Genomic DNA, 13,679 nt, shown 5'->3' with positions numbered 1-13,679 from the left:
ATCATTTGGAAGTAAGAAGACACTCTGGCTTTCTAAATTACTCGACTTCTTGTTTTGGTTCTTTCTCATCGGCGTGGGCTGATGTTGTTTTAATATTTGAAGTTGCTGTCCTTTGGATTGAGTTTTTTTTTGTTTTTATATTATTTGATGTTGAGGGTGGTATAAGGTAGGTTCATTTGACTGGCTTAATTTCTGGAAAATTATACTGGGCCAAGGCTCAACCCAGCACTCCTGAGCTGCATGCTCTAACACTTGAGAGCTTGTACCTGGCCCATGGCTTTGTTCTCTGGCCTCTGGAGATTGAGCAACTCCTGCCCTGGAGGGGCCAAGGTATTCCTCATTCATTAGGTTTAACACTCAGCTAGGGAGTACCAGTCAAAGTATTTTATCATGATGCTGATAAAGTGGGGTCCATGCTAGTACACATGTGTTAGTGGTGGTGGTGGCAAGCTGGGGTCAGCAGTGGGGTCCATGCTTGTGTACATGTGTTAGTGGCAGCGGTGGTGAAGTGGGGTATGTGTGTCAGCTGGGGTGAGGCAACAGCAGAAGTGGGGTGGGAGATTTGTGTGTGCCCACTTGCATCAGTAGCAGTGGGGAGGCATTGTGCAAACGTGCTAGTGGAGGCATAGTGGCAGCAATGAGGTCTGCATATCCGTGTGCAGATGGCAATGGGGCAGTGAGGACTGTATACCCTCTTGCACCAGCAAAGTGGCGCAAAAGTCCATGACCAAATGCATGCTATCAAAGCGATGGGAAGAGGCTGTGGATGGATGGGTGCCCATGAGCAGGGGCTTGTATTCTTAATCTCTTCAATGATTGTGCTTGTGCTGCTGGTAAAGGAGCTATAATGGCAGCTGCCAAGAAATTCCTCTCCCCAGGGGTATCCAAGGCTGTGCTGCAAGTGGCCATTACCAGGCAGTGACCGTGTCAGAGGCCAGCCCATAGTGGGGTACTCAGATTAGACTTTCCCCTCCCACAGACAAGATCACCCTGCTGTGTCCAGATTCAACAGTCAACAAAGGTTCCTACCTAAAGGAGCATAGCAAGCCTTGGGGGATAGATGTCTGGTCATGTCCCGCAGCAGCAGTTCCCATTCCAAACCCTCTTGGCTCTGCAGAGACTGGAGTCCTATATCTATCACCTTTCCAAGCAGCTCTCCCTGTTAGCTCAAATGTCCGTGGGGGTCATGGGGTCTCCTGCAACTAGGATTCTGGAGGTCTGTGGTGAGAGTAGGAAACTCCTCACCTATTTAATTCACCTCTTCCCCCAGAGTCACTGGTGACCAGGAACCAGAGTGTGCCATCTGATCCTTCTTGATCATCTGATTTCTCTGTGGGAGATGCTCTTCCTGGCTGTGTCTAGTCATCCATCTTGGTTCCCAATTTGTTTCATTTTATTTAAAATGCAATGAAAAAGGCTTCAAAGTTTCCTTTTTCTAACTGATATCCTTATACTTCATTATATTTATTAATAATTTATAATTATGCAGTATATTCAACATGAGAAATAAGCTAAACATCTCTTAGGATCTTTATCTTTAAAAAAAATAGAAAATAGTTTGAATTAATGTAATATAATTTCTGCTGGCATGTTCTTATTTCTTCTCTGTGCATCAGGGAGGGATTTGGAGTCACTACTTGAGACCCAGGGAGGATTTGAAGTCAGTAATTGAGACCTGGGTTTCATAATCAAATATTTATTTTTTTATTTTACAGTCTCATGTAAGATTGTCCAAATATTTCTTATGATTATTGATATCAGATGTATGTCAAGCACTGTGTTAATAATAAAAAGAAAACACATAGAATCATTTGGAAAAGATAATGGCTTGTTAGTAATTTTTATAACCTTGATATATTCAGAAACAGCATCCAAATCTGGGTGAGACTATTATTTTGTGTATTAATTTTAATTTTAAAAATTACCAAAATGAGACTGGTTAAAATTCCATTGTACTTTAAAATTATAGAAATCAAAAGATAATTATGATGACATACTAATAAGAAAATAATTCAGTTTATCATAAAATGCTCACCTTAACACTGTAAATATTTTAGCTGGCTTTGATGAAAAAGATAAATTACATGCCCTTGACTTATATTCAGAAACTGGATTGTTGTACAAAGGTGTGAAACGTATTCTATAGCAGCAACACATTATCTGTATTTGAGCATTGAAGCTATCAAATTTACTAGTGATGCTACTTTACTAGACTGGCTTTTATACTAAAACCATTTAAGTTTTATTTAAATGTTGGATATATAAAAAGATGGAATAATTTTAAATGTTAGCAGAATATTTTAAAAATTTAATATCATCTTGTCCTACCCCGATTTTTGTATCATATATTATTAGGGAAAGATTAGCAGTTTATAAAGTTATTCTCATAAACCTGTAGATAAATAACTTATGGTTGATGAATATTTTTCATCTCTCCTCTCTGTCATATTCTCTCCTGCTAGAATTCTACCTACTATGTATAAACAAAAATGCCCAATTCCATTATTGCCATGACTAGCAAGAGAAAAACAAATAGGACATTCACAAATTGCAGCTTCCATTAAACACTTAATTTGAGTATCATTTTTTGAAGAAAAATAAAATTGAATTTTGACAAAGCAGCTGCCAGGTGGCAAAATTGAAGGATACTTAATATTTAGAGCTCAAAATGTGTTTTAAGTTTTCAAATAAAATTACTTTCAAATTAAAATTATTTTTACATAAAATACTTACATTCTTTGTATTGTTAGTGTTAAGAATATATACTTTTTAGTCAGATTACTTGAATTATGATGTAGATTTCAGTGCTTAATTGCCATGTAAGTTTTTACAACTTTTTAAGACTCTGTGATTTGGTTTCATCATCTTTAAAGTGAAGTAGTAATAGTATTCTGTTTTTTTTGTTAGATTTATGAAATTATTTAATAGTAGTAAACAGGGTTTAGCATTAATTATGTGCTATATACATGTTTAAGAACTTTTTTTTGAAAATTGGGTACTATTTTAACAAATTTAAGTAGTATCAATATAGAAGACTTCATTACTAATGGAGAATGATTACAAATATATGTCATTCATGGTCACACCACGTTCAAATTTAAGTGTAAGTATACATAAGGGGATAATGTCATATTCATCATTTGGCTATCACTGTACATCTTATATAACTAGGCTGAAACTGATGAATCTAATGATCAAATTCTTTAAGTCTCAAGACATATATTTGTGAATACATGATATCTGGATACATTATATTTTTCACACTTTAAAGAAATAACACTATCCCAGTGTCTCATGTAACATGATCACACACATCATTCTATATTATTGTAATAATATTACCATGTCATAGAAATTGAAGGTATTATTAACACACTTCATTGATAAATAAAATATCCAAGAAGTCTGGAGCAAGTTAATGGAAAATCTAGACTAAAATTCCCTGCTGTTCCGATTAGAGATTCATAATTATTTCATTTACACATACTTCCAAAAAGTTTGTTGATTGCCATCTTCCAACATATTTCATGAAAATTAGAGATAAAAGAGTTTTGGATGAACATAATTTTATTATTAGAGAATAATAAAGGTTATATAACTTCAATAATTTAAATCAACACAGAAATTTAAATGTGGAAATGATAAAATTGAGGAATAAATGGATATGTTCTTAAGGCAGAATTGTCTCAGATTCTTCTTGATCCAGCATTTTTTCAATGGAGGTGGATAGAAGAGAAAGATGTGTAAAGACAAGGGGCAGAGAGGCAGTGTCTCCCCAGGAGGCATTTTTGACTCTCACAATAAATGCATAGAATAAAGTATTAAGTGGGTGGGATTCAGAAATATTAAACTTTTGCAAGAAACAGGAAAACTCTTAACTCCAAATTATTGTTCCACTTAAAGTTCCAAAAATACCTCAATACTGATAAGGGTTTTTTTTTCTAAGAGATTTTAAGCAATATAAATATTTCATCAGTTAGGAATTGTACAAAATGTATTTTTCCATACCTGGTGGTTTACTGTGTTCTTCAAAATATTTATCACAAGCAAGTAGAAAACATACAAATTTAGATTAAATTTCTTCTAAATTTTTGGTAACTCAAGTAACTGACAATACCTTCTGCCATAATTGGCCCCTGTTTAGTTTAAATAAAAGAAAAACAACGTTTACATGTAGGAAGGGGTTTTATTCGAAAATCCGGATTCAATGAAGCCATTGTTAAAATCACATTTATCTGAGTTCCCTCTATCAGAGTAATAAATAAATGTGTTAAACTATAAGTAACAGAAATCAGTAAATAATTCTTAAAATAAGTTAGGAACTCATACTTCTCTTAAATAATGAAAAGTACATTGAACAGTCCAATGAGACTGATTTCCCATGTGCTTCCATATATGTGTTCTGTCATCCTTAGGCTACCATACTTGAGGTGACCTCATGGTTATGAGATCACCATTAGGATTCCTACCATCCCATTTGCTTTTCAGGTAGAAAAAATAAAGACAAAATAGCATATGATAGTTGACTCCTTACCCCATCTCCCTTTAAGATTCCAGTTGTCATGACCAAAAACTACTGTTAAAGCTCATTAGCCAGGACTAGCCAGTTATAAGGCCAGTCTCACTTGTCTAGTGGCTAGAAATTGCAGTTTTCTTTGCCAGTGCACTTCACTTCCAATAAAATCAGCTTTCTGTTCATAAGGAAAAAATGAGAATGGATAAAATCTAGGCAAATGGCAGTTTCTGCCACAAAGATTAAGGGCAATAATTGGGTTAAGTCAAAGTAAATGATTAAAAAAATGTTTCTGGAATGGGATAAAGGAGATTGGCTTACTTAGCATAGAGCTCAAGGCCTCTGATGACCAGAATGTGTGCAGACAGGCAATGGCAGTAGCTGGGCAGGACTGACAATTTGTTAATATAATCCAAGCAAATAGGACATTTTGGCAGAGGAAATATTAGCTCTAGAAAATATCATGTATTCTGTACTAATGTGAGTAGTTCAATTTGGGACGATAAAGATTTGGTCATTGAATTTTATTCCCTCTGCAGCTAGTGACTTACCTGTAATATTTTATATCTTATTTTTTGTTTTAATTTTATGTCATGGTCCAGAGGAAACTAAAACATAAAAACCAAATTTTTCATTTAGGAGTTATTAACAAATTTGCTATGGTTTTTTGGCACATTATTTTCTCAAAGTAAAATAAATTGAACACATTTCCTGAACAATTATTTACTATTCATCCATATGTAACAATCTTGTTCAATTTCAGACATTTAAGTAACAGAGCCAAAAGTAAAACCCACTTCTCTTTCAAGCCAAGTCTATGTACTTACCTACTAAACTACACCAAAATCTCTTTAGGACTTTGCTGAACCATGACATTAATGGGTATGAAATGATTAGATGAGGAAAGTGGGTCAAATTACACTGAACATAACTAGGAGCACATGAAAAACCACGTTTAAACCTGGACAAACATCATTATAAGTGTTATTAGCAAACTGCTAAGCAACTCAGATGGAAAAGGGGCTTAAACTACAATACAAAGACATATTAAAGAAAGAGGATTACTTGGAAAAGAAAAAAAAATTACTTGGCTTGTTTCAAATGACAACTAAGTTTAGCTACTAATACATTAGCTTGACACTTAAAATCATCAGTGGTACCCCAGGACATTATGAATCTATGTCTGGGGTTATGTAAACAATCTTGATAATTATCTTTACAGAATGAACTTTGTTTGTTTATAGCAAGATTACATTTGAAGAATAAGGTATTAGTCCAACTCCTCACATTTCACTACTTTTGGCATTATACCATTTCAATTAACTATCTAGTTGACTGGTATTTTCAGTGCTTTAGTGAGAACAGAAAGTATGCAATAAAGAGCAGTGCTTTCAAAGCATGGTTATCATTCCAGTGTCACCAAGCTCATATGCGTGCTTGAAACAAAAGCCAGTTAATAAACCTTGGCCTAAATGTACTAAATAATAATAACTGTAAGTGGACACCAGGAATTATAATTTCTATGAGTTCACAAGATGATTCTTAGTACTCTAAAGACCGAGAAATATTGGTATTGAGGACTAACATTCATCTGTTACTTGTTCAATGCCTTTATATAATGGCAAATATGTGGCATTCAAGCCTCTTTCTCTGCCTTGCACACCAATAGGACGTATCACTAGTTAACATTGGTACCCTTGACTACTGAACCCAGGTTAAGCCTTAACTCTTAGGGTTAATTAGTACAGTGTTGAGATCTCTACTCAACACTATACTCTACTCATTAACCGTTACGTATTGGTACAACAGTTGAATCATATCTGTCAACTCAATGCTGATAATTATTCAAAAAATATTAGTAGAACTTGATTAAAAAAATGTTTACTGTGTACATAGATTCCTTTGGTGAAGGGTACAAGTATAAAGCTCCTTAATAGTCTCCAAACCTAAAGAGATGCATAAACATTTTTTATTTTATTTCTTGGTAGTAAAGGAATATTTACCCCTAGCCTAAATGTTGAGGCTAAGTTCATTGAAACAGCAGTAACCAGTTGTCAACTAAATTCTTTGACCACTAATCAGAAGCATGCTCCTGAATCTGTGGAAAGCACATAGTGTTAGATAAAAGTAGAAATGTTATATTTATTGAAGTCAGATAAGCCTATATAAGGCAGAAGTCTTTAGACTTTAATAAAGGTAGGTAATTTCGTTGCTACTGACATGTAAAGTAAATATACACAATGGGATACTTTGAGAGATATGACTCTAAAAGTAAATGATGTGATTCTGATACCTAGATATCAGTTATATTAATTAAAACACTTAAAAGCTTAAAATCAAATAATGTAATTCTTCTCAACAGATCATGAAGTAGGAAAGCTAAGCCAAGTCAAGGTTAGCAATCAATTTGATTTGTTATCCTCCATCCTCAAAATGTAAAGAAAAATCATATTGGTCAAGTTTATACCAACTGCATTTATATTTTTAGGATTATTATTATTTTACATGTTCAATTTAGAAAACATCTGAGACTTATATGTACTTTATATTCCTATATAAAAGATAGGAATAATATTCTTTTGAAAGTGTGATTTTTTTAATATCTCAAAAATACCTGTAAAATTGACAAATCTTAGATGTATGGTGGGTCTTTTATTTGTGCCTCATTTCATTTCTATAACTGTTTACCTAAATAATAAGTTCTATGGGACTTTTAATAGCTTTCCAATATATTTTTAGCAGAAATTATTAGGTTGATGCAAACATTTTGCCAACAGCAAACACTGCAATTATGTTTGCACCAACTAAATAGCAACATTGTTTTGTATAGTTCAGTATTAAGAATGCTAACTGGTACATTTCTACCTTCATTCTTTTAGAACCCACAAATTCTTAGTCATTGCCCTACTCTCAAATGCAGGAGTGGGCCTTGGCTTATACCAATTACCAGCTCCCAGGATACACTATAGCAGTGGTCACATAAAGGTGTGTGGTCCAATATGGCCATTGAGAATTGCAACAGTTTCTTTTTTTTTTTTTTGGAAGTTGTCTGTTTTCTCTGGATATGAAGATTTTTGTCATCTACTTTCAAAGCACTCTAAATAGATAAAACTTGAGAAAATAAACCATCATTTAAGTTAAGAAACAGAATATAAATTTATTTTGGAGTGAGAATATGCTGTAGTCAGTGTTGATCAATATTCTAGGCACTACAAAAAAGTGAAAAAAACGTGTATGTTTTCCTGTGTGTGTTTGAAGTATGCTTTCTTTCGAATAGTGACAGGTGATGGAAATCTAAGCTGAAAATGAGTGTAGGAAGTATTAACCTTTAAATGGGATATGAGCTGGATGGATTTGGTCTCCGCAGGTCAAGAATTTTACTACAGTAACAGGAAAAGAAATAATAAATTGCAAAAGAAAATATGTTTTTAAAGACAACAGAGACTGAAGGAAGCAACAAGGATTTAATGAGTTAAAATTCCAGAGGAGAAACAGTCCTTTGAAATGAACTATTGATTGCCAGCTATTTTTTTTCTTTCATTTTCCAGATCTGGTAGAAGCTTTTTTTCTATTTGCCTAAGTAGCAAAACTATAATGGAATAAAAAGATATTTGGCCATCTTGTGGGACTGGCATCACACAGTGGAAACTAGAAATTCTGGTAATTCATTTCTTTGAAATGAATCACCCCAAATTTACTTAGATATAAACTTAGTCTTAAAATACGTGCAGTAATTTTATTTTCTTTTATATTTTCATTGGGACAAAAATTCTAGAAATTGGCCGGGCGCGGTGGCTCACGCCTGTAATCCCAGCACTTTGGGAGGCCGAGGTGGGTGGATCACGAGGTCAACAGATCGAGACCATCCTGGTCAACATGGTGAAACCCTGTCTCTACTACAAATACAAAAAATTAGCTGGGCATGGTGGCACGTGCCTGTAATCCCAGCTACTCGGGAGGCTGAGGCAGGAGAATTGCCTGAACCCAGAAGGCGGAGGTTGCGGTGAGCCGAAATCGCGCCATTGCACTCCAGCCTGGGTAACAAGAGTGAAACTCCACCTCAAAAATAAAATAAAATAAAATTCTAGAAATTTTCAGCTTGGTGATTCTGGTCCAGAGTCCCTCAGCTGGCTGCAGGCAGCTGTCACTGGAGCTGCACCAATGGAGAGATGGAATATTTGAGGACTAGATTTCTCTCTCTTTCTCTCTCTCTCTCTATTTCTCTCTCCACCCCTCCCGTCTGTCTCTCTCCATGGATCTCAGAACTTCTCCAGATTGTCTCTCTCCATGTGGTCTCAGGGCCATCAGACTGCTAGAATGGAAGCTGAAAGGGTTAGAAATGAAAGTATATCACCAAGAAAGGCAGAAGTTGAGTCACTTTTTATGACCTAGCCTTGGAAGTAACTGGCTCCCTTCCATCACACTCCGTTGGTTGAAAGAAAAGCCTGCCTAGTTTCAAAGGAAGGGACATAAATCCTACCTCTCAATGGAGATAATAAGAAAATTTGAAATGAAAGCCCCCAGGGAGTCACTCTAAAACCAGGGACTACACTCAGCCATTTTAATTAAAATGAGAGTTGAGAGGTTGACCATCTCTTTGGAGAACCACACTGGAGGCACTGTCAACTTCCCCTGATTATTTTAGGCCATGCTTGGTCCTCCTGCAAAATTGTCCATACAGTTTTATATATATCATGTACACTCAGGGGACTGTATTTTCTATGTGGAACCAGACATTAGCTTGCTTTCCTCCCCAAAATATGGTGACCTGAACCTTAAGGTGGTCATAGTAAACCTGCATGTCTTTAAGGAAACACTACTAGTAAATCACACATTCCTGGAGACAACCTGTTTGTCTCCAAAAGACAACTGCCCTTGGTTCCTAAAGTCCTAAAGGAAGACTCCTAAACGAATGTGTGTGTGTGTGTGTGTGTAAGTGTAAATACCAACTCCTTCTTCCTCCATTCTTCAAAACAAAACTCTTAAAAATAATTGCTTGATAAATTGGAGCTTAAAACACATTCTCCTACAAATATGTTATTAAAATAATAGTAACATAATATAAAATATGTATCTATTGAAGTAAGTGGGTTCCTGCCTAATACCAGGTAACTTGGTTTGTCATGGTCTAGGAGCCCTGTTGCATAAAGGAGAGTGAAAAATGGAAAAGGGTATTTTCAGCAACATGAATGCAAGATGGGCGACTGAAAAAATTCAAATATATGCGACTCATCTTTGACACCCAGGACCCAGATGAGGGTGAGGCAAATAAGACACAAAATTTAGGATATCACCAGAAAACTTAGTAACCAAATAAGTAACAGTTAATGTGCTATTATTATTTTAAGAAATTATGTTGGCAAACTAATCCCTCACTTGTTTCACAAAGTAGACTGGACATTTGTCTTCATAAATTAAATTTATTCTAACTACATGCATGTATTTCTTTCTCATCTCCTGAAAACCAAATTTTTAACTTTTTTAGCATTTTATATTGTTCTAATAATTTTGCCAGCACAACTTTGTTGGAGGATGATGACCAAGTAAGAAATATTATATTTATGCACCCCTTTAATTATTTTATTCTTTGGACTTTTCTGGATATTAAAGTATACGTTTTAAGGCAGTTTTAGAGGAAGATAGATTTCCTCTGGGCCTACTCAGTGGAATGGGAGTATTTGGATTTATGCACATAGAGAAGTCAGCCCTACCTTTGAATCTGTACACCGTTCAATGCTTCAAATTGTTTTTTCAGGTTCTAATACTTTCCAGCTGCTATTTCTGAACTCACCTGCTTTCTAAAAACCGGAGTTCATGTGTGAGTTGTTGCTTTGTTGTCAGCATTTATCAAGACAAAGGCAGTAGCAACATCTCTGCCGTGAGGAGTGAAAAAAAGGGCATGGCATGAGTCATTGTTGGAGATGATTCTTTTAATTTAGGAGTTTATTTGGGTAAAGCCTATATACAACATCCACTTCTACTGCAGTTCAATGGAGCTAAAGGAGTGTGAATTATTGGATGGAAATCCACGGTGATGTTACTTATGTAGACAATCTAGTGGTAGCAGGTTTGCTGTGCAGTGTCTCCACTGTAAAACTAATATTTCCTCCATGGGTAATGGCATAGGCAAGAAATCTCATGAAATGCTGCTTGGCAAACAAAAATGAGAGGCCTTATATTTCTCTATTACTAAAGATTTGTTACCTTCAGTACTAAAAGAGTTACTACATTAATATTAGGAAAATGATATCCTATGAGTTCTTGGTTCTAAAATTGTCAGAGCCTCATACATTCTTATTCAGACTATTACATTTATATTAGATTGTAAAATAACCATCCTGAAGACAAGTGGTAAAACAATTTTTAAAGTGCAAAGACTTATATTACATGTCAAGTGATTATTTTCAGGGAGCAAAAATCAAATTCTATCTGCTATGCAGCAGGATAGAATTTTATGATAATAGAAAATACTTGCAAACAAATCTTACTATAGTTTTAAAAAATTAGACAGTTCTCTGCCTCTGAACATTGCCTTCATAAATGATCCATGAATGGCTGCTGCCAATGTCCTCTCTCCTGATTTCTGTCATCCTCTCATTTCCCTTTCTCATTTTCACTTGATTTCAGCTGCTTATGATGCTTATAAGATGTATAGATGTTGTAACTCCTGGAAGGTGACATATCTAGAGCACCGACTAGAACAGTGCACATCCTTGAGTTACATTATTTCACTCACCTTATTCCAGTGGCTGAAACTATAGACTGGTAAACAAATAAACAAAAATCCCCAGTTCTAAAAAATATTCACAGGGCAATTTGGGAAGAGACACAGCATTCTTAACTGAGAAAGTAGGAGTAGTTCATGTTTCCAGAAACTAAAAACTTGTATCAGGCAAAAGAAAGTATTTGTAGTTACTTCTTAAGAGGAGTGAAAATGAAAAACTCCAGTTAGCCATAGAAAGCAAGACTAAGCAGCCAGGTAGGGACTAACAACATTAGCCTCATTTAAGGATCTGGAGTTGATACAGATGTGACTGTCTGTCACATCCCCGCTGCCCTCTTGCTAGAAGTAATGCTTTTTCCTATAATTAGATTGTCTCTTGAACTTAGTCCATGGCTCTGGTATATGTTTGTCTATGAAGAGGGCTGTGGGATCAGGGTGGATTTCATTAGGAGTAGACAGAAACTCATAATTTCCTGGACACAAGGCAGGACCAGGAACCCTTCCTAGCTCACTTGGTCACAGTGAAGATGAACATTGTGAGGCAGTCTCCACCAGTGAGGACTTTTGTCCTATGGAAGGAAAGTTAAGAAGGAGTCACTAAGTCAGGCAATTATGACCCCATCTAAGAAAATACTTAATAAACAAGGCATCCTAATCATTCATTCAGTCAACAACTAATTGTTAAGAAATTACTGTACTCCAGCGATTTTTTCAGGCCCTGGAGTATTAACAAAAAAACAACAAAAACAAGCAAAAATTCATACTGATGAGAACTTTTATTCACACATGGGGAAAACATATTTCTTCACAAATCCTTTCATAGATGAAATTATCTGCATTTACAATAAATTTCTTAACAAATTCATTTAGAGTAGAAGACATATTACAAAAATATACAAGTTCTGTTAACAGAGAGAAGAAAGAAAGGGAAGTAAGACACCTTTTCAGAATATTGTCTGCTTTGCTATCCCAAAGACCTCTTAACATTTAATATAGTCCAAATGTCATTAAATGATTCTGTGTGTGTAGACTTTTTTATTATGAAAGCCAAGAATGCTACCAAGCTTTGCATCTGGGTGACTTAAAGAAAATCTGAGACAACCTATGGATACCAGGTTACCCATGAACAGATGACTAAACTTCAAAATAGAAAAAGCACAACTGCTATATTGGAGTTCATTTGCCCATGCGGTAGTATCAACACAGTGCCTTTCCCTGATGTGTTGTATGACTCATCAATAAAACACCCTAGTGCAGACTTGGCCAACTTCGATTTAGTCATCCTAACTACACAGCACCACTTTCCCCAGCCCACCGTGTGTATTTTCAGTAAATCTTCAAAGATACTAAAGGATTGTGAACAAAAACTTTTCTCTCTTTTAGGGTATATTCATAATTGCTTTTTCAGAAATAAATTTTATTGTGTATATTGAAGGTATTCAATATGATGTTATAAGATACACACACACACACACACACACACACACACACACACAGTAAAATGAGAAGTGAAACAAACATATCCATCATCTCACATAGTTACCTATTTCTCCCACTGTGGCTAGAGCAGCTATAATCTGCTAATTTAGCAAAATTCCTGAATATAAAATATTATTAACAATAGTACTCATGTTGTATATTAGATCTTTTGGCTTGTTCATCCTACAAATATCTACCACTTTTTTTTTCTTTTTAATTGAGATGGAGGTTTGCTCTTGTTACCCAGGCTGGAGTGCAATGGCGCAATCTCGGCTCACTGCAACCTCCACCTCCTGGGTTCAGGCAATTCTCCTGCCTCAGCCTCCTGAGTAGCTGGAATTACAGGCATGCACCAGCATGCCCAACTAAGTTTTTGTATTTTTAGTAGAGATAGGGTTTCACCATGTTGGCCAGGATGATCTTGATCTCTTGACCTCATGATCCACCCGCCTCGGCCTCCCAAAGTGCTGGGATTACAGGTGTGAGCCACCGTGCCCAGCCAATATTTACCACTTTTTAACTTGTGAAAATAATATTTTCAAATATTAAGTATTCGATAAGTTTCAGTGTAATTTTCTTCATACAAATGATAACATTTTAAAATTAGATTCTGTTTTTAGATTATAAAGCTTTTATGTTTGGCACATTACTAAGCACATTGTGGTCATTTAGCAAATATCCAATAATAGAATATGAAGCTAATATGAAGAGTTAAAGAGAGAAAATTCATCCTTGGCTACTAAATTTAAAAATTCCAGGCTTGTGAGAATCTCTAGAGTATGTTTTTCTTTAAGCAGTGCCCCATTTAAAGGTAATCAAAAGAACATCATGCACTGACTTTTTTGACTTGAGGGGAAATTGTAGAATCATGAGGAAATGAAGGCATCTGTCCAGGGCAGTGCTGAAACTCATAAGTCTACTTACTAGTGTAAATTCTTAAGTACCTGTGGGTTTATGTATCAT

Source organism: Callithrix jacchus, chromosome 4 (genome assembly GCF_049354715.1).
Source record: "Callithrix jacchus isolate 240 chromosome 4, calJac240_pri, whole genome shotgun sequence".
NCBI classification, from domain to species: Eukaryota; Metazoa; Chordata; class Mammalia; order Primates; family Cebidae; genus Callithrix; species Callithrix jacchus.
Note: the sequence above shows the minus strand (reverse complement) of the source record.